The sequence below is a fragment of the Phascolarctos cinereus genome, unplaced genomic scaffold, assembly GCF_003287225.1.
Source record: "Phascolarctos cinereus isolate Bilbo 61053 unplaced genomic scaffold, phaCin_HiC Scaffold_4;HRSCAF=312, whole genome shotgun sequence".
NCBI classification, from domain to species: Eukaryota; Metazoa; Chordata; class Mammalia; order Diprotodontia; family Phascolarctidae; genus Phascolarctos; species Phascolarctos cinereus.
In genome coordinates this window covers 43,044,101-43,063,367 of record NW_027555847.1, presented here as the reverse complement: position 1 = coordinate 43,063,367, position 19,267 = coordinate 43,044,101, and the positions used below count along the sequence as shown (strand labels likewise).

At 36.6% G+C, this 19,267-nt stretch overlaps 1 pseudogene; it reads right to left on the bottom strand.

The window, feature by feature from the left end:
• The window catches only part of LOC110195631 (contactin-6-like), a 278,594-nt pseudogene that overhangs the window by 1,619 nt on the left and 257,708 nt on the right, over window positions 1-19,267 (bottom strand).

Below are 19,267 nucleotides of genomic sequence, written 5' to 3'. Positions count from 1 at the left end.
ATGTATAAGGTGAGCAGAAAATGGAGAACAATCCATACTATAACATCAAAATAGTAAAGAAAGAGAACCCTCAAAGACTTAAGAACTCAGATCTAGGCAATGGCTGCCATGAATTCTGAAAACCAATGATGAAATTTGTTAACCACATCCTGCAAGGTAGGGTGAAGGACTCAAGATGCAAAATGAGAAAAAAAAAATTTTGGAAATGACCAATGAGGTAGTTTTTTTCGCTTGCCTATGCATATGTGTTACAAGAATTTTTTTCTTCCCTTTCTTTCTTCCTTTCTATCTTTGTTTCTTTCTTCCTTTTTTCTTCCTTTATTTTCTTTTACTTTTTTCTCCCTTTTCATTCCTCCCTTCCTTCATTCCTCTCTTTCTTTTTCTCTCCCTTTCCTCCTTTCATCCTCACTCCCTCTCTTCCTTTCTCTTTTCCTTCCTTCTTTTTATTTTCTTTCTTTCTTTCTTCTTTTCTTTCTTTCTTTTTTCTTCCTCCATTCCCCCTCCTTCCTTTCACTCCTTTCTTCTTCCTCCCTTTCCCCTCCCTCCTTTCGTTCACTGTTTCTTCCCTCCTTCCCTTCCCTCCTCTCTCTCTCTCCTTCCTTCCACCCTCCTCCCTGTAGAATGGAAGGCTGGAGCATGTTTGTTAAATGGAGAAAAATTAAAAATTGAAAAATCCCATCATGTTGACTTATTCCTGCAGTCTTTTCTTCTATGGAGGCTGAATTCAGGATTTCTGAACTTCAGTAGGGTTGAAGATGATTGGCTATGCACATTGTCTGCCGTCCATATATTTAACCCCTGAGAGTGGAAGGCCACTAAACTGACTAATGTGAAGCAAACCACAATGATTCTTGGAAAAAAATGTACTGGATTAAACTTTCTATACCAATCCGTATTTAATTGGGCCCATGAATAGCCATTGCACTTCTAGCCTGGATGAAATATAAAGATCCAATCTCAAAGCCAAACAAAATGAAGCAACAATAACAACCAATAGATTATTGGGGGGGGGAGTCATTAAGAGGATATTGAAATAGTCCAAATGATAGGTGATGTGGGTATGAGCTAGTATGGTGGTCTTGTGACTGGACAGAAGGAGGAAAATGCCAGAGAAATGATGAAGGCTGAATCAACAAGACTTGACTGATGTTTCAAAAGGAGCTAGTGAGAGTGAAAAATAGATACCAGCTCAGTTTGAAAATGTAAGTTAATGGAAGCCTAGAACTCCAGGTGGGAGGAAGGAGGATAAGAAATTAAGTATCATAAATTCTGATCTCATGACACCCATAAAATAACTAGAGATGCCCAACAAATAATTAGTGAAGTGAAGCTGTTAGAGGACATAATAAAATTAGATAAGTATTAATACAAGCATAGAGGATATTGAACTGATCGGAGTAGATAAAATCATCAACAACAATAACATCTAGAAGGAGAGAGAAAAAAGAAGGGGATCCAGTACAGAACCCTGAAGTAAATCATGGAGAGGTAGTAGGAAAACATTTGTTATTCATCAAAGGAGTCTCAGAAAGAACTAGAGAGGTAGGGGAATCACTAGAATCGGTGCTATGAAAATCCGTTGCAACGAGTGTGTCTTGGCAACAGTCAAGAGTGTCAAATGTTACAGATACCTTAAAAATGCTAGTTTCAAAACAAAAAGTTCTTTGAGTTCTTGTCTAAGAATAATTAGTTTCTAGTTACCTAGAAATTCATTCACTAAGGACCATATAGTACTTTATCATGGCCTGGAGGGTTACTCTGGCCAGAGTTTCCATGAATGTTAACATGCATAATCACTGAATAGAAGCTTTGGGTGATAAGGTATACATAGTTCCTACTCCTACCCACGCTCTCATATTAGAACCTTCCTTCATATTTCACAGAAAAAAAAATGAGACTATTTGTTGAGCTCCATTTTCTCCACTTCTCCACATCTCAAATCCTCTGGATTCCTCCTTCTAGCATCTCAGTCTTCACTAGTTGTCTTACAGGAACAGGCCTCCCTACTTCTGCCAAGGCAAGTTCCTTTATATGAACAAGTGATCCCATTCTGTGCCTTTTTCTTTAGCAGATTTCCCCTTATTTCACTCCATCTCTCTCACTTAGCTTCAATTTCTTCCTAACTACAGGCTGCTTTCCTACTGCCTACAAACATGCTCATCTTCAAAAAACATTTATTATATCCATCAATCCCAAACAGATATTATCCCATATATCTCCTACCTTTTGTAGTTAAACTGCTTCTTTGATAGGTAACTCCACTTCATATATGCTCTCTTAACTCTCTGGAGTTTGGTTTCCATGATCATTTAATTAAACTCCTTTCTACAAAGTCATTAATGATCTCTTATTTGCCAAATATAATAGTGTTTTCTCAGCCCTCATCCTTCTCGACTTTTTTTTTAACATTGTCAACAACCCTTTTCTCAATATCTCTCTATATTTTCAAGATATTGCCTTTTTCTTTCTGTCTGACTGCTCTTTAACTCCTTTACTGGATCTTCATGCATGTCATACATCACTTGGTTGTTCTACAGGCCTTGGTCCTGGGCCTTCTTTTCTTCTCTTATACTATTTCACTTGGTGATCTCATAAGGTCCCACGGAGACAGTTTTCATGTCTGTACTGGTAATTGTAAAATCCAAGTATATGGATCTAACCATGCTACAGTCTTACAACTTTCAGTCCCCTACTGCCTACTGGACATCTAGATTTGGATGTCTTGTAGATATCTTAAACTCAAAATATCCAAAATTGAATTCACATTTTCTTTTCTCCCTAATGTTTTCTCTCTAGCTAACTTGCCTGTTACTATTAAAGCTACTATCATCCCAGTCTCCCAACTGGGGTATTTTCCTTGAGTCCTCATTCTTGCTTACCCTTCATCTAATCTGTTGCCAAGTCCTATTGATTTTACCTACATAGCATCTTTTGTATGTGCCTCCTTCTGTGTTGTCATCCTGGTGTTGACACTCTATACCTCACACCAGGCTTTTTGTAATAGGCTTTTGATTGACCTCTTGACCACAAGCCTCTCTCAACTACTCTCTCCTTCATTCAGTTATCAAAATGACCTTCCTAAAGGACAATATATCCAATGGTTCCCTATTGACTCAGGTATTAAAAAAGAAACTGGCATTCAGAGCCATTCAAACCTCCCCTCCCCCTATTATGATCAAATGGCATTAGACTTTTTGATGTTCTTTCCACAAGATGCTCCCAACTAGGGGAATTTTCAATGGCTGACAATATGACTGGAATGTTCTCTCTCACCATCTCTTCCTCTTGGTTCCCCTGGGTTCTGTAAGTCCTTAAAGTTCTGGATTCCTTAAAATCACAGGCAAAATCTCTTCTACAAAAAGCTTTCTGAATTCCCCTTAATGCTACTGTTTTCCCCTCTATTGATTATGTCCAATTTATCCTGAATATGTATTTTGTATGTAACTATTTGCAGATTGTCTCCCCTACCCCAGCTGTCCATGAATTTCTTAAGAGCAAGAATTCTATTTCCTTACTTTGTATCTCTACTGGTTAGCACAGTGCCTCAAATATACTATGTGATTAAGCATTGTTTGTTGACTGTTTGACTAACATCTGTTGGGCAAATGAGAATTTCTCTTCAGAACCCTTATGCATTTTTATTTCCTCTTCTTGCTTGATATATCAGTGCTAGAAACTTGGTCATTATGATGTAACCTTTTGCCTATAACTTTCAACTCAAACAGAAACTTCTGAATTTTTTCACACTGTTTAAACAAGGAATAAACACCTTATAATCTTTACTGCTTCATTTTACCACTGGGCCAAATAAAAAAGCCCACAGCTGTCATAATGAAACTTACTTGATATTTTAGGGATCCTAATTTTTTCACTCCTCTTACCATCTCCACCATCACTGACTGTTCTTATTTCAATAATGTAATCTTCTTCAAAGGGGACAAGAAGCTCAGCATATTTGTTATTTTTTTTTCAAAAATATGTTTTTTACTTTGTCTGTTTTGCCTGTATAAAATCTAAATCAAATAAAGATGAAAGTTAATTCTGGATTGTATTTCTTTTTGAACTATATGTTTCTCACTCCCTCTCTTTCTATTAATGTCTCATAACATACCAGATCGTAAATTTTTCCTTGACAATATGTTTTCTATACAATCAATGCTGTAGTCCAATCCTTTATAGTGAGGGTAAAAGAAGAGTACACCCACACCCACAGTCTCTCCCCACACACACAGCTTTAGAATAAAGGCACGTGGTAGGAAACAGACATACTTTTGTCCATGTGCCGAATTCTTGACTCCAGTACTGAATCTCTTTGACAAGGCAGCTGTGAAGAGGGAAAACATAGATTCATGAATCTAGCATTATCCAGGAGTATTGATCCCTCCTGAACCCAACTTCTAAGACTGAACAAAAGTGAATCTCCATACACTTTTTTGTTGCCATCTGTACACTGTGTTACCCACATTTTACCATAGCTTTCATCTCTCTTTCAAGGGAATCTTGGATTCCATTTCTGTAAGGCCAGACCTCCAACTAATAGGTGAAATTGCCCAGAACTGAGTCCCTAGCCACTTCTCAGCTATCTCCTCCACAACATATAGCTCCCATTATGTGCCATCCACCTCATTAATATATAAATTCCTCAAGGATTTCTGCCTAACTGGCTTCAATTTTGGTTCACAGTGTTTACCTTACTGTCGACAGCAGTCTCTCCTAAATCCCAGCCACATAGTTTGAATAGGTGGATCTTCTAGTACATCATAACCGTAAAATCAAGTCTCGTTATAAAAGCAGGGGGAAATTCTTGTACAGCCCTAGACTTGATTTTTTTTTCATAGGTAGCCTCAATATCAAGAAGTCCAGGATGCAACCTTCTAACGAGGATGAATATTTCTTGATGATAGGAAATAATCAAGGTTTCGGGAGCTTCTGTCAGAAGGAGGCATGTCAATGAACTAAAATAATGGGGTGGGTGAATAAAAGTAATTGGAAACATCATCTTGCCATACCAATGAGCTATTATGATGGGACAGATATATTTGTCTTTCTGATGAGCTTCCCAGTTGAGAGGACACCTAAGCATTCAGAAGGTATTTGTGGAATAAACTTGGGCATCACTGCAATAGAAGTAGTATTAGAATAGATTTTGAGCTCCAATTTGGTTATTTTTCTTTGGTTTTGATAATCAGGTGAGAGGGTAGATGAAGGGAGTGCCATGATAATAAATGAATTGTTACCTTGAGTAATTTATGGTAAATGGGGTAACTTTTTAACCCATTTAAGTTGTTTTTCAGACATCAACTATGTTCAGAGGTTTTCTAGCATAAACTCTTGGGGTGAGCATAATGTGACAAGGTATGATGAATTTTGGGGGAAAGAGGGTTGAATCAGAGTCCAACATAAGAAACTATTGGTACAATCCCAGAGTTTGAGTTGTGTTGCCCCTGGTTACATATATATTCATTTAAGTACATAACATTTTCTCCTACTGTACTGCCAGCTCTAAAATTACATCTCATCCAAGTTTTGTATAGTGTAAAATCTAGCACAGTACTCTGTATACATTAGGTACTTGATAAATGCTTGTTGACCTGAATGATAGAATTATCATACTACCATTGTATGGCTTATTTTTCACAAACTGAATTAGAGAGGTGATGTTTTCTTTTTTCTTTAAAGTTAGCTACTCTTGCTAAAAAAAAAAAAAATTGGCCACTGCATCTAAAATCACACAATTTATCTTTATTAATTAAGTAGCTTGAGGATATTATCTTTAGAGCTTGTTGTGAACAGTCAGTGTTTAGTTTGGGCAAGTTTCAAATACTTGAATATTTATCTGCCAAGAGATGATGGCCATTAACACTGATGGGAGTAGAAATGATATACTCTGATAGCTTGGACTGCATTTCTACTAAATCATTAATCAGTTGTCACAAAAGCCCATCTTTCTGGAACCAAGAGGGCTTGGAACACACACACACACACACACAAATAGTATTTTCCTTAGACTTCTTATATCCCTCCAGGCTTCTCCATCAATAACTGACTTTTCTGCATCATAACTCCTTATTAGCTAGTGATAAGGGCACATATACATGCTCTCTGATAAATAATTTTTTTGTATTCAATTAGACAACTCATTGAAGTTTTATATTTTTTCTGTTCCATAAACACAGTGAAACAGCAAATGATTTCTTCTGATGTGTTAATATGATGAACTTGTCTCAGCACTTATTCATTAGAAATGATTATTTGTTTCATTAGCATGCAATATTATTTTTAAACATAATCAAACTTTTTTATCACATGGTTAGGTAGGCCTCCAGTAGACTCAACAATCCATTTATGGAGGATTTGGGCAGGCAGAAGAATCATGTGAAATTAAGAATTATAGAGGGTTGTGTTTTGTACTATTGGAGGAAATAGCTACGTTGATGAGAACAAGTGTGGTACCTGGGAAAGACGTATATTTTATTGAGCCAGAGGACTCAGGATCTAATCCTGTCTCTCTTAGTTACTTACTGCTTGAGTGAATGTGTGACAGACATTTTGTCTCTCTAGATGTCAGTTTTCCTCTAAATGGAGGGAGCTGGATTTGATGGCCTCTGTGTTCCTATCTGGCTCTAAATCTATGTTCCTATAAATACATGGATAATTTAAAGTAAAAGCATTGAGATACTTAAAACATATCTTTTTTTTTTTTTAGATAAATGGGGTAAAGCTAAGTTAATCAAAGAGATTTTTTTAAATACCCTATAGTTTAGTTGGTAGAATTCTGGACGTGAAATCAGGAAGAACAGCATTCCTGTCTTGCCTCTAACAGAGACAGGCTGCATAACCCAGGAAATCAGTTAAATCTCAGTTCTGTAGTCAACCATATAAAGGTAATATATCAAGTTACTTTTGGGTGGACTCACAGGTCTTGTGAAGAGAGTACTCTGTGTTATGAAAAGCAATATATTTGCATATATTTGCATAACTGAGATTTTTTTAATGTAGATTTCTCCATAATCACTTTGTAGCCCAACACATCAGATTCATTTTCCATGGTTTTAACATGTTCCCAATTCAAACGTAATGTTGAATTTGTCAGTTTCCAGGCTACATTAGATGGTGCTTGGCTTGGAAATTCAAAAAATATGCAATCACAAGATACAAATGAATATTAAATTGTTTATGGATGCTGAATGACCCATCAACATGTAAAGGCAAATAAGTCATGGCTGGTTAACATTAGAAGGAGTTAAATGGTTGTAATGCCATTATAAATACCATATTAATTCTAATCAGGGTGAGGTAATTCATTCAAATTCTACTCATTTGGGAATGTATTTTGGAGAACATGTTGAATGAATAATGGCATTGTGCTTGTCCGATATTAATTTGTTAATAATTGCTGTTGAATTTGTTTATCTTGCTGCATTTAAGTAGTTTGAATGCATCATTAAACACTTTCCCAGTTGACCATTAATCTATGGATACCAAAAAAGTGACAGTCTCCATATATTCTTTGCCATCTTGTCAGTAATATAACCAGAATTACTTTTCAGCTATCACCCCTCCCTACCTTGCCATTTTTTTTACTACTTTCTAAAATATGAATCACATAATGTGTGATATTTTCTGATGGATGAACTTTCTCCCTGAAACACACATGTACACACATCACACAGACACACACACACACACATTTAAAGATAAAAAAAGAGTATTCTTCTGATGATATTTTAAAATCTTTGAGAATAGGAATGCCACATTCTTTGAATAATTAAAACTAAAAGTGACCAGAAGCACAAGGGGGGTGCACATAATGGGAATGAGCAGAGGGAAACAAAATTAAAAATAAATCAGTAGTGAGAGTGTCATAAATGATGACATTGTAGAGACATTTGTTTGGAAAAAAACAAATGGACAAGAGAGTATGAGAAATACATGATTGACAGTCTAGTAGCCTTATTAGTATCCATATGATGACAAGAAAGTCTAAGAAAACCACCAACAATGTTAGATAAACTTCCTATGAAGAATTTATGGGAACATATTGAAAAAAAGAATGCCATAGATTAAACATAGATGGGTTACAATTTGCTTCAATGGAGGAAATACCCACATCAATAAAAATCAAACGTCCAAGGAACTATCACAATATACTCAACATTTGAACTTGGTGTTGTCCAATAGGTTCATTCTAAATTATCATACTCTAACTGGCAGCTAGGTGGCACAATGGATAGAGGACTGGGACTGCAATCAGGATGATATAAGTTCAAATCTGACCACAGATACTTCCCAGCTGTGTGAATCTGGGCAACCTGCTTAAGCTCCATTTACATCAGTTTCGTCATCTGTAAAATGAGGATAATAATGTCACCTACTTCCCAGGTTCATTGTGTGATAAAATGTGATAATAATTTTAATGTGCTTAGCACAGGGACTGGCACATAGTAAATGCTATGTACATATTAGTGATAATGATGTTGATGATAGGATTAGAAAATACTAAAAATCACCTATTTTGCATCTGTAAGGCTAATGTAAAGATAAGCTGTATTACATTTGATTCTTTCTTATTATATTACTTTTAATTCGAAAGAATAAATGAACACAATGTTGAACTCATTGTAACAATGACAGAAATATTTTTTTTTCTAGGGAGCCTTGATTGTTCATCTAAGTTAATGAGATTTTCTATAAAGTTTCCTCTTTTTTTAGAACCAACAGAGATGGCAGAGTGAAAGTAGTGACTTGCTTGAGCTCTTCCCCAAAGCCCTCCAAATATTTATTAAAAAAATCACTCTAATCAAATTCTACAGCAGCAGAACCCACAAAGAGACAGAGTGAAAAAATTTCTAGCCCAAGACAACCTGGATGGTTGTTTGGAAAGGTACGTTGCACCAGGTTGGGAGAGGAATGCAGTTCAGCTTCGGCTCTGCAAGCAAAGACCAGGCCTCAGAAAACCTGAAGCTGGCCTCAGAGGACTGAATTATAGGCAGGGTAGTGGTTTTCAGACTTCTCAACCCACAAATGCCAAAAACAACTTAGAAGGCCAGTAGGAAAGTTCTGTCAGACCATGGTGAGAGAGTTCAGTCCCAGCGCCAGTCTGAGCACAGCCCCTGGGCAGCAGCTGCTTCTGGAGCTCAACCCACAAACCTAGGGGGAATTGAGTGGCTGATCAGAAGGTGATTGCAGGGATCTCTTTGCTGGTACTGATGCAGGATTCTCTTGCTTTGCCCATGCTGGGATCTGGGTTATAGTTCTGGTTGGCAGTCCTGGGGTGAAAAGGAGCAGTGACATGGTGGAGCTTGTAGTGGTGGTGAAGAAGAAATCCTCCTCACAGTTCTAAGGCAGAAAAGAGTGCTTGTAGTGACTCATAGACTAGAATACAGGCCAGGAAAGGAGTAAACACCTCACCCTTGATTGTACCAACTTGGAAGAACTGAAAATTTACAGGTCCCTAGAAGTATCCCTGAAAATAGCTGCACGAAACACCCAAAGCTTGGGACAGTATATTTTTCACACTAGACCCCTACCATAACAAAAAGTTTAAAACTCAAGTAATTGGATGGGAACATGAGCAAGGTGAACAAAAAAAGGCATACCATTGAATCTTACTTCAGTGGCAAAGAAGATCAAAACATACAACCAGAAGACAACAAAGTCAAAGCTCCTACATCCAAGGCCTCCAAGAAAAATATGAATTAGTCCCAAGCCAAGGAAGAACTCAAAATGGATTTTGAGAAGCAAGTAAGAAAAGTAGAGGAAAAACTGGGAAGATAAATGAGAGTGATGCAAGAAAATTATGAAAATTATGGAAAACAAGTTAACAGCTTGCTAAAGGAGACCCCCAAAATACTGTAGAAAATAACACCTTAAAAATAGACTAACCCAAATGGCAAAGGAAGTCCTAAAAACCAATGAGGAGAAGAATGTTTTAAAATCAGAATTGGCCAGATGGAAAAATAAATCCAAAAGCTCACTGAAGAAAATACTTCCTTAAAAATTAGAATCGAGCAATTGGAAGCTAGTGACTTTGTGAGAAATCAAGACATAAAACAAAACCAAAAGAATGAAAAAATAGAAGACAGTGTGAAATATCCCATTGGGGAAAACAAACAAACAAACAAACAAAAAACCAACTGACCTAGAAAATAGATCCAGGAGAGGCAATTTAAAATTTCTGGACTATCTGAAAACCATGATCAAAAAATGAGCCTAGACTTCATCTTTCAAGATATTATCAAAGAAAACTGCCCTGATATTTTAGAACCAGAGGGTAAAATAGACATGGAAAAATCCACTGATCACCTCCTGAAAAAGTACCTCCAAGGAAAACTCCTAACAATATTGTAGCCAAATTCCAAAGTTCCCAAGTCAAGGAGAAAATATCACATGCAGACAGAAAGAAACAATTCAAGTATTGTGGAGATACAATCAGGATAACACAATATTTAGCAGCTTCTACATTAAGAGACCTAAGGGCTTGGGATGTAAAATTCTGGAGGTTAAAGGAGATAGGATTATAACCAAGAATCATCTACCTACCAAACTGAATATAATCCTTCAGGGGAAAAAAATGGACATTCAGTGAAATAGAGGACTTTCTTGATGAAAACACCAGAGCTGAATAGAACCAAGAGAGATAAGAACTACATTACTATGTACCCCTTACTTCTCTGGTTGTCAACTTTATCACCACAACTCCTGGATCATCTCCTAGCTATACTCATTAGAAATCCCAAATACCATTTCTGAATGTGCTCCATTCCTATCACCACTTTTAAAGGTTTTTTTTTTTAATCTCTATTATGTACCACATAGTGTAAAATGACTTTTGCTTCTTTTTTTATGACTGAAACCATCTCTCTCTCTCTCTCTCTCTCTCTCTCTCTCTCTCTCTCTCTCTCTCTCTCTCTCTCTTTCTCTCCTCTCTCTCTTTCCTCTCTCTCCCTCTCTTTTTGTCTCTCTCCATGTACATAGGTATGTGTGTGTATATTATACACACATGTATATACATATATACATGTGTATATTATCTACACACATATATACATACACACACATATACATACACACATACCTATATGTATGGGTAATGTTGTGATTTTTTCTTCCAATGAAGCTATAATATTCCACATATAGAGGAAGCATACTGTAGCAGATAGAGAATGAGTCTTGGTATCAGGAAAATAGTTTGATTATCTACCTCCAAAAAATACTAGTGTGTGACCTTGGGCAAGTCTCTTAACCTCTTGATATCTTGCACAACTCTCTAGGAAAATAATTTATGCATGAGTTGTCAGTCTTCATTGTTTAATGAAACAGAAGTTCCTTAAATCAATAAACATAAATTTGGATAGAAATATACATAAACACATATAAATACACACACACCCATACAATGACTTACTCTGAACATGTGCCCTTAACCTAAGGAAATGTCTATGTCTATTCATTGATACTGATGTCTAAACCAATAGGTTACTTCATTCATATATTCTGTTTTAAAACAATCACATTCTCTGGTTTTGTTTTTATGTAAGCAATCTTGGTTAAGTGACTTGCCCAGTGTCACAAAGCTAGTAAGTGTCATGTGTCTGAGTCTGGATTTGAATTCATGTCTGCCTTACTCCAGGGCTGATGTTCTATCCACTAAGCCACCTAGCTACCAAAACTATCACCTTCTGTAGGAAGGCTTTGCAACCTTTCCATGTGCTAGTACATCCACTCCAAATTTACTGTGTGTTTACTTTATATACCTATTTAATTAGAGCCCCAGAGAACATTGCTATGACTCTTTTCACTGGAGGAGTTCAGTGCCTCACTCTTTCATCAAAGTGGGGAGGCATTGACAGAAATTGGATCCAGTCTCTTCCAAGTCTTCTGTCTCTTTGAATTCTCTTACCCTCCATCATCAAGAGAGAAGAAGTGAAAGTATCATTCCTTCTTCAGGTAAGTGATGGGAGAGAAATCCCGGGAAGTTGCTGAAATTATAGGTTCTGCAATATTCATCATGCCCTCATTTCCAGCTAGAACCTTGAGTAATTCCTCTTTGAGGAAGATGTGGGGCTCTCTTTCTTACTTGAGCTGACGCTTAGTGCCCCAAGAGATCAGATTTCTATTTTCTCTAACTTCTGCCAACTCTGTCCTGCCCTCACCACCAATGAGGAGACAATTCCTTAAACCTGGGCTTTGGGACTTATATAATACCTCTCTATGTACGTGTTTTCTCCCCCAATGGAGCATAAGCTTCTTCAAGTAAAGGACTATTTTTAGTTTTTCCTTCTAGCACCAGTCATTAGCAGAATGTTTGTAATGTTATGTGTTGAATAAATACATGCTTTACTGATTGAGTTAGTGTTAACAAATTAAGTTAATAAACACTTATGCATTGTGATAGACAGAATGACTTAATTTTGTTATCTCATATCAACTATTTTGAATATAATGTGCCCAATAAAAATTCAAGGAAAAAAAATATAGTGCTTTGCACTCAATAAGGACTCAAAAAACCTGGGCGATGTCTTTCTTCCTAGAACTACAAAGGTGATAAAAATAATTATGAGCCCTCTCTCCCTTAACTGAGTTGAAGGTGCCTTTTCCAATTTTTTTTTTTCTTTGTTACAATGTTACAGAAACTGAGCTCTCCTGGGATTCTTGTTTTAATCCCAGGGATGCAGTTTTGATGGGTATTCTTTGTTTCTGTGTTCTTTAAAACTAAGCCTACACATTAGCAGCTTCACATGAAATCAATACTGAGCAAATATAAATCTACTCCTTTCCTGTCACTGGCAATGATGGATTCTGAAGGTTTCATTTATTGCTGTCTATCCTGTATTTGTTTTATAAAGAAAAAGTACTCTTTCCAACAACATGAGCTGGTTGATGGAACACCAACAGGGAGCCAGGAAGGCAGTTTCTCCTTTATACTCTGCCAGGGATTCTACAAGTTTGATTAAGTAACCTCACCTTTCTGTCATTGCTTCTTTATCTCCCCAAACATAGATAAACATTCTGCTTCATAACTATGCCCACAGAAATGTCATGAGGACAAATTCATTAAAATAAAACATCTAAGACACTTATGAAGAACTGTCATTTTAGAATGCAAAATTCAACTGATCCTCTTTGAACCTCCTTATTTCATAAGAAGGAAAATTTAGTTTAATGGGAAGACCATGGTGGCCTGGGAAAAGTTTGAGGTTTGAGTCTGTACTGTTACATGCCTGCTCTGTGACATTGGAAAGGCCACTAAACCCTTAAGAGTTTCAATTTCCTTACTTATATTAGAAAATAAACTAGAATTGAACTTAAAGGAGGCTTTACCATCTGCTTTGCTGCTCTACCTTAAGGCTAATAACACCATTTCTTCTGACCTTCAGCTGAAACCTCTTATAGATGTTGTCTCTCGTTAGAATGTTTTTTTTTAAAGCAAGGTCCATATTGATTTTTTTATAATTACATCCAGTAGATAGGTACTTAATAAATTCCTTTCAAATTAATTCATTCAATTATACACATATCCTGTTATTTATAAAATGGGGTTAATAATGCTTCCAACACCACTTTCATTTTTTTTCTGATATTATCCTGCAATATTATATGTGAATATATTTTGAATTATAAAAGACAGTTGAGAGTCAACACGACTTAATAGATAGTCAGCATTAGGGTGATGAAGATCTTGCTTCAAACCATGCCTCAGACACACACTAGCTATGGGACCACCTAATTAAACCTCTAAATTCTCCCAGGCACCTTTCCAAGACTATCAGTTACATATAAGTTGTGCATATTCACTAGTGGACAGAGCTTCCATACTAGAAATCTCACACATTGACAAAATCCCAGGAATGGCTATTATTATTTTTATTTGAGGACCCCAAGGAAAAGTGACAACAAGCTTTTATAATAAAAAACATGAATTATCAAAAGTACTTTTCTATTCACTTCCCAAATTTTAGCAATTTTATTGCTTGTACTGCCATCATCCTTATCTAACCACAGTTTAAAGTATAAGATTGATTCATGTGATAGAATTAACCACAACAGCTACCAATGGACTTTACGAATAAACAATACTCTGGGAAACAAATACTCTGTACTCCATCTTGGTACATAACTAAATATAAGCCCCTTGAGGGCAGGAGCTATTGTCATTTTTGTCTTTGTATCCCCAGCACCTAGCACACTGGCTAACATATACTTGATGCTTAACAAAGCACTAAATTAGCCAATATAGATACAATCAACATGAATCATTACAATTCTTTAAACTTTTTTTCTTTATACTGTATTTTAGATCATTTTCCATTAACCAGATGACACAGTGACGTGACAACAGCCTTTCATTACACTAATGGTTTCTCTGTGATCAATTTTTCTTTAGATGGCATTTATATTTGACTATACTTCACACTGTGAACTCAATTCAAAAACAACTTCTTATGTTGCACTTCTAAGGAACAGCATGGGGTTGACATTTGGGCAAGAGATAGAAAAAAAAAATTAGCCCAAGATAAAATAAAAGCTTAATGTTTCTTTTGTCTAAATAAGGATTGACTGCATATTTAATGCAAGAAAGAATCCCACATAGAATGCTTGTCAGCCAATGTCAAGATCCTAATAAAATCAAAATTTCTAAACATTTTTCTCTTCCAGAGTATGGTTGTGTCTCTCTATATAACAAATATTTTTGTAGGATTGGCTTAAAAATATTCCTACTTATACAGATGATGGAGACAGACTTTGAAGTTATGCATAGAAATTAGCATGTGTTTTTACACTCTGTACCCATTTTCAAGGCAATGTAGCATTATACTGGCTTTGGAGTTAGAGGACCTTAGTTCAAATCTTCCCTCAAGCATGTCTTTGGGAAGGTCAGTCTGTTCAGGTCTCAGTTTCTTCAATTGTACATTGAAGGGTTTTAGATTAGAGAGTCTTCAGGGTCCCTTCCAGATACAGATCTCTGATACTATAAATTATAAAAATGCAACATTTTCAAAAGAATTGGTAACATAGTTAAAGGGGGGAAATAGGAAAACATCTATTATTAGACTGCTTAAAAAAACTTCCTCTATATGGAACTAAACTAGTGACTAATTTAATAATACATCACTTACATTTGAAATTTTATGCATTGCTATGAAGTAGAAAGTTTCTGGAGTAGGAATTAAGTTGTCTCCTGGGGATTGTAAAATGACCCTAGGTCAAGACATTTATTTTCTGTAAGATTCAGTTTCCTTATTCTTTTTTTTTAATATAAATTTATTTATTTTTAGTTTTCAATATTCACTTCCACAAGTTTTTGAGTTCCAAATTTCTCAACCCTCCCCCACCCCAAGATGGCATGCATTCTGAATACCACTTCCCCTAGTCTGCCTTCTCTTCTATCTCTCCCCCTCCCTTCTCTTATCCCCTTCCCCTTCCATTTTCCTGTAGAGCAGGATAGACTTCTGTACCCCATTTCCTGTATTTCTTATTTCCCAGTTGCATGTGAAAACATTTTTTTTAAAAGACATGAGTTTTTATAACTTTGAGTTCCAAATTTTCTCCCTTCTTCCCTTCCCACCCACCCTCATTGAAAAGGCAAGCAACTCCATAGAGGTTGTACATGTGCAGTTATGCAAAAGACTTCCTTAGTAGACATGTTGTGAAAAACTAACTCTATTTCCCTTAATCCTATCCTGCCCTCCCATTTATTCTATTCTTTCTTTTGACCCTGTCCCTCCTCAGAAGTATTTGCTTCTGATTACCCTCTTTCCCAATCTGCCCTCCTTTCTATCATCCCCTGTTCTCTTGTCCCCTTCTCCCCCTATTTTCCTGTAGGGTAAGACAGATTTCCATACCCAATTGAATGTGTATGTTATTCTCTCCTTAAGCCAAATCCTATGAGAATAAGATTCCCTCATTCCCTCTCACCTTCCCCTGTTTCCCCTCCACTGTGAGAGACTTTTCTTTTTTTTTTTTTTGTGAGATAATTTACCCCATTCTACCTCTCCTTTCTTCTCCGAGTATCATCCTCTCTCATCCCTTAATTTTATTCTCCAGATATGACCCCTTAATCTTCAACTCACCCTGTGCCCTCTATCTATCTATCTATACATACATACAATTTTTTTCCTTCAACTACCCTAATACTGACAAAGTTCTCATGAGTTAAATATCATCTTTCCATGCAGGAATGTAAACAGTTCAATCTTAATAAGTCTCTTATGATTTCTCTTTCCTGTTTACCTCTTCATGTTCCACTTGTCCTGTATTTGAAAGTCAAATTTTCTGTTTGCTCTGGTCTTTTCATCAGGAATGCTTGAAAGTCCTCTATTTCACTGAATGACCATTTTTTCCCCTGAAGGATTATACTCAGTTTTGCTGGGTAGGTGATTCTTGGTTGTAATCCTATCTCCTTTGCCCTCCGAATATTATATTCCATGCCCTGCGGTCCTTTAATGTAGAAGCTGCTAAATCTTGTGTTATCCTGATTGTGTTTCCACAGTACTTGAATTGTTTCCTTCTGGCAGCTTGTAATATTTTCTCCTTGACCTGGGAACTCTGGAATTTGGCTAATATTCCTAGGAGTTTTCCTTTGGGGATCTCTTTCAGGAGGAGATCTGTGGATTCTTTCAATTTCTATTTTGCCCTCTGGTTCTACTATATCAGGGCAGTTTTCCTTGATAATTTCTTGAAAGATGATGTCTAGGCTCTTTTTTTGATCATGGCTTTCAGATAGTCCAATAATTTTTAAATTCTCTCTCCTGGATCTATTTTCCAGGTCAGTTGTTTTTCCAATGAGATATTTCACATTGTTTTCTAATTTTTCATTCTTTTGGATTTGTTTTACAGTGTCTTGATTTCTCATAAAGTCACTGCTTCCAATTGCTCTATTCTAATTTTTAAGGAAGTATTTTCTTCAGTAAGCTTTTGGACTTCCTTTTCCATTTGGCCAATTTTTCTTTTTAGGGCATTTTTCTCCTCATTGGCTTTTTGGACCTCTTTTGCCATTTGGGTTAGGCTGTTTTTTAAGGTGTTATTTTCTTCAGTATTTTTTTGGGTCTCCTTTAGCAAGCTGTTGACTTGTTTTTCATGATTTTCTTGCATCACTCTCATTTCTCTTCCCAGTTTTTCCTCTACTTCCTTACTTGCTTCTCAAAATCCCTTTTGAGCTCTTCCAAGGCCTGGGACTGATTCATATTTTTCTTGGAGGCTTTGGATGTAGGAGCTTTGACTTTGTTTTCTTCTGGTTGTATATTTTGATCTTCTTTTTCACCAAAGTAAGATAATATAGTCTGACTCTTTTTGCGCTGCTTACTCATGATCCCAGCCAATTACTTGAGTTTTAAACTCTTGTTAAGGTAAGAGTCTGCTTCCAATGTGGAGAGTGTACTGTCCCAAGCTTCAGGGGTTTGTGTAGCTGTTTTCAGAGATACTTGTAGGGACCTGTAAATTTTCAATTCTTCCAAGGTGGTATGATAAGGGGCGAGGTGTTTACTCCTTTCCTGGCCTGTAAGCACAAGTATTCCTTTCTGTCCCATAACTGTGAGGAGGGGTTTCTCTCCACAGCCACTACAAGCTCCACCACGCCTGCGCTCCTCCTCACCCCAGCACTGCAGCCCAAAACTGTGGTCCAGATCCACACACGGGCAAAGCAAGCGATTCCTGCCTCAGCACTGGCAAAGAGATCCCTGCAGTCCCTCTCTGATCAGCCACTGGATTCCCCTTCAGTCCGTGGGCTGGAAGCTCGGGAAGTAGCTGCTCCCCCCCCAGGACCAAGCTCTTGGGGAATGGAACTGACACCCCGCCTTCCTCTCTGACCACCGACAAAAACAGAGTTTTCCCACTGACCTTCTAAGTTGTCTTTGGCATTCATGAATTGAGGAGTCTGGAAACCACCATAGCTGCCCGCACTTCAGTCCTCTGAGGCCTGCTCCAGGTTTGCTGCGTGCTGGGCACCTAAGTCTTGCTGTACTGCGCTCTCATCCCAGCATGATACACCTTTCTGATCAACCATCCAGGTTGTCTTGGTCTGGAAATTTGTTTCACTCTGTCTTTTTGTGAGTTCTGCTGCTTCAGAATTTGTTTAGAGACATTTTTTATGAGTATTTGGAGGGGTTTGGGGGAGAGCTTAAGCAAGCCACTGTTTTCACTCTGCCATTCTTGGCTCCACCCCCCAGTTTCCTTATTCTTAAAGGGAGTTATTGGAACCACTCTTGCACCTAGGATAGAATTCTGGCCTAGAATCAGGACTGACTTGACCTCAGATCCAGCGTTAGTCACACTAACTGTGTGGCCTTGGGGAAGTCGATTAATTTCTATTCATCTCAGTTTCCTTAAATATAAAATATAATTTTATGCTCAATCGATAAAAAAAATGACACCTACCCAACAGAATTGTTGTGAGAATCAAATGAGTTAATGGGCCTGACATATGGTATGCACATATAAATGCTAATTATTATTATTATTATTATTATTATTATTATTATTATTATTTACACACATATGCATATATGTAGTATTTATATGTATTGTGTAATATATATTACATAAAGTGATATAGAGTTTGCTTATTTGAGTATCACCAAAACCTTACAAAGTGGGTACTGCAGTAATCATTTTACATCTCCCCCTTCCATCTTAAAGACAATTTTCAAAGATGTTAAATGACCTGTCCATCATCACACAGCCAATAAGCATCAAAGATGAAATTAAATACATTTATTTTCTCCAAGTCCAGTACTCTATTGATGACCCCACACTGATTGTTGTGAGACTCAAATCAAATAATATATGTCTTTCCTCTGGGGAAATTGTAAAGCAATATAGAAATAGAAGATATAATTTTGATTTTCTTCATTTCATTCAACAGATATTATTTAGCATCTAATGAAGGTGTGGAACTGTGCTGAGGAAAAAGAATAGAAAGAAGAAAAACAACACAACTGAATATAAAAATGTGGAAGCACTTTTATGAAGGAATGGGAAGAAGGAAAAATAAAACAGAAAAGAAGACACAATAAGTTCAACCTAATGAGAAGGCCAGTGAATGGTATAGAATGGATAAAGGAATGTGATAAAGATTTTGAGGAAATGATAAAAAAGATAACATTGTATGCATTGAAACATAATTATTTAAATGTATATGGTTACTAAGTAAGCCTAATGAGTTGCATGGATGTTTAAAATAAGTTTATCATGAATTATTTAATAAAGAAAAAAATTACAAAGTCCTTGCCCTAAAAAACTTTTAAAAAATCACAGTGAAATAGCATAG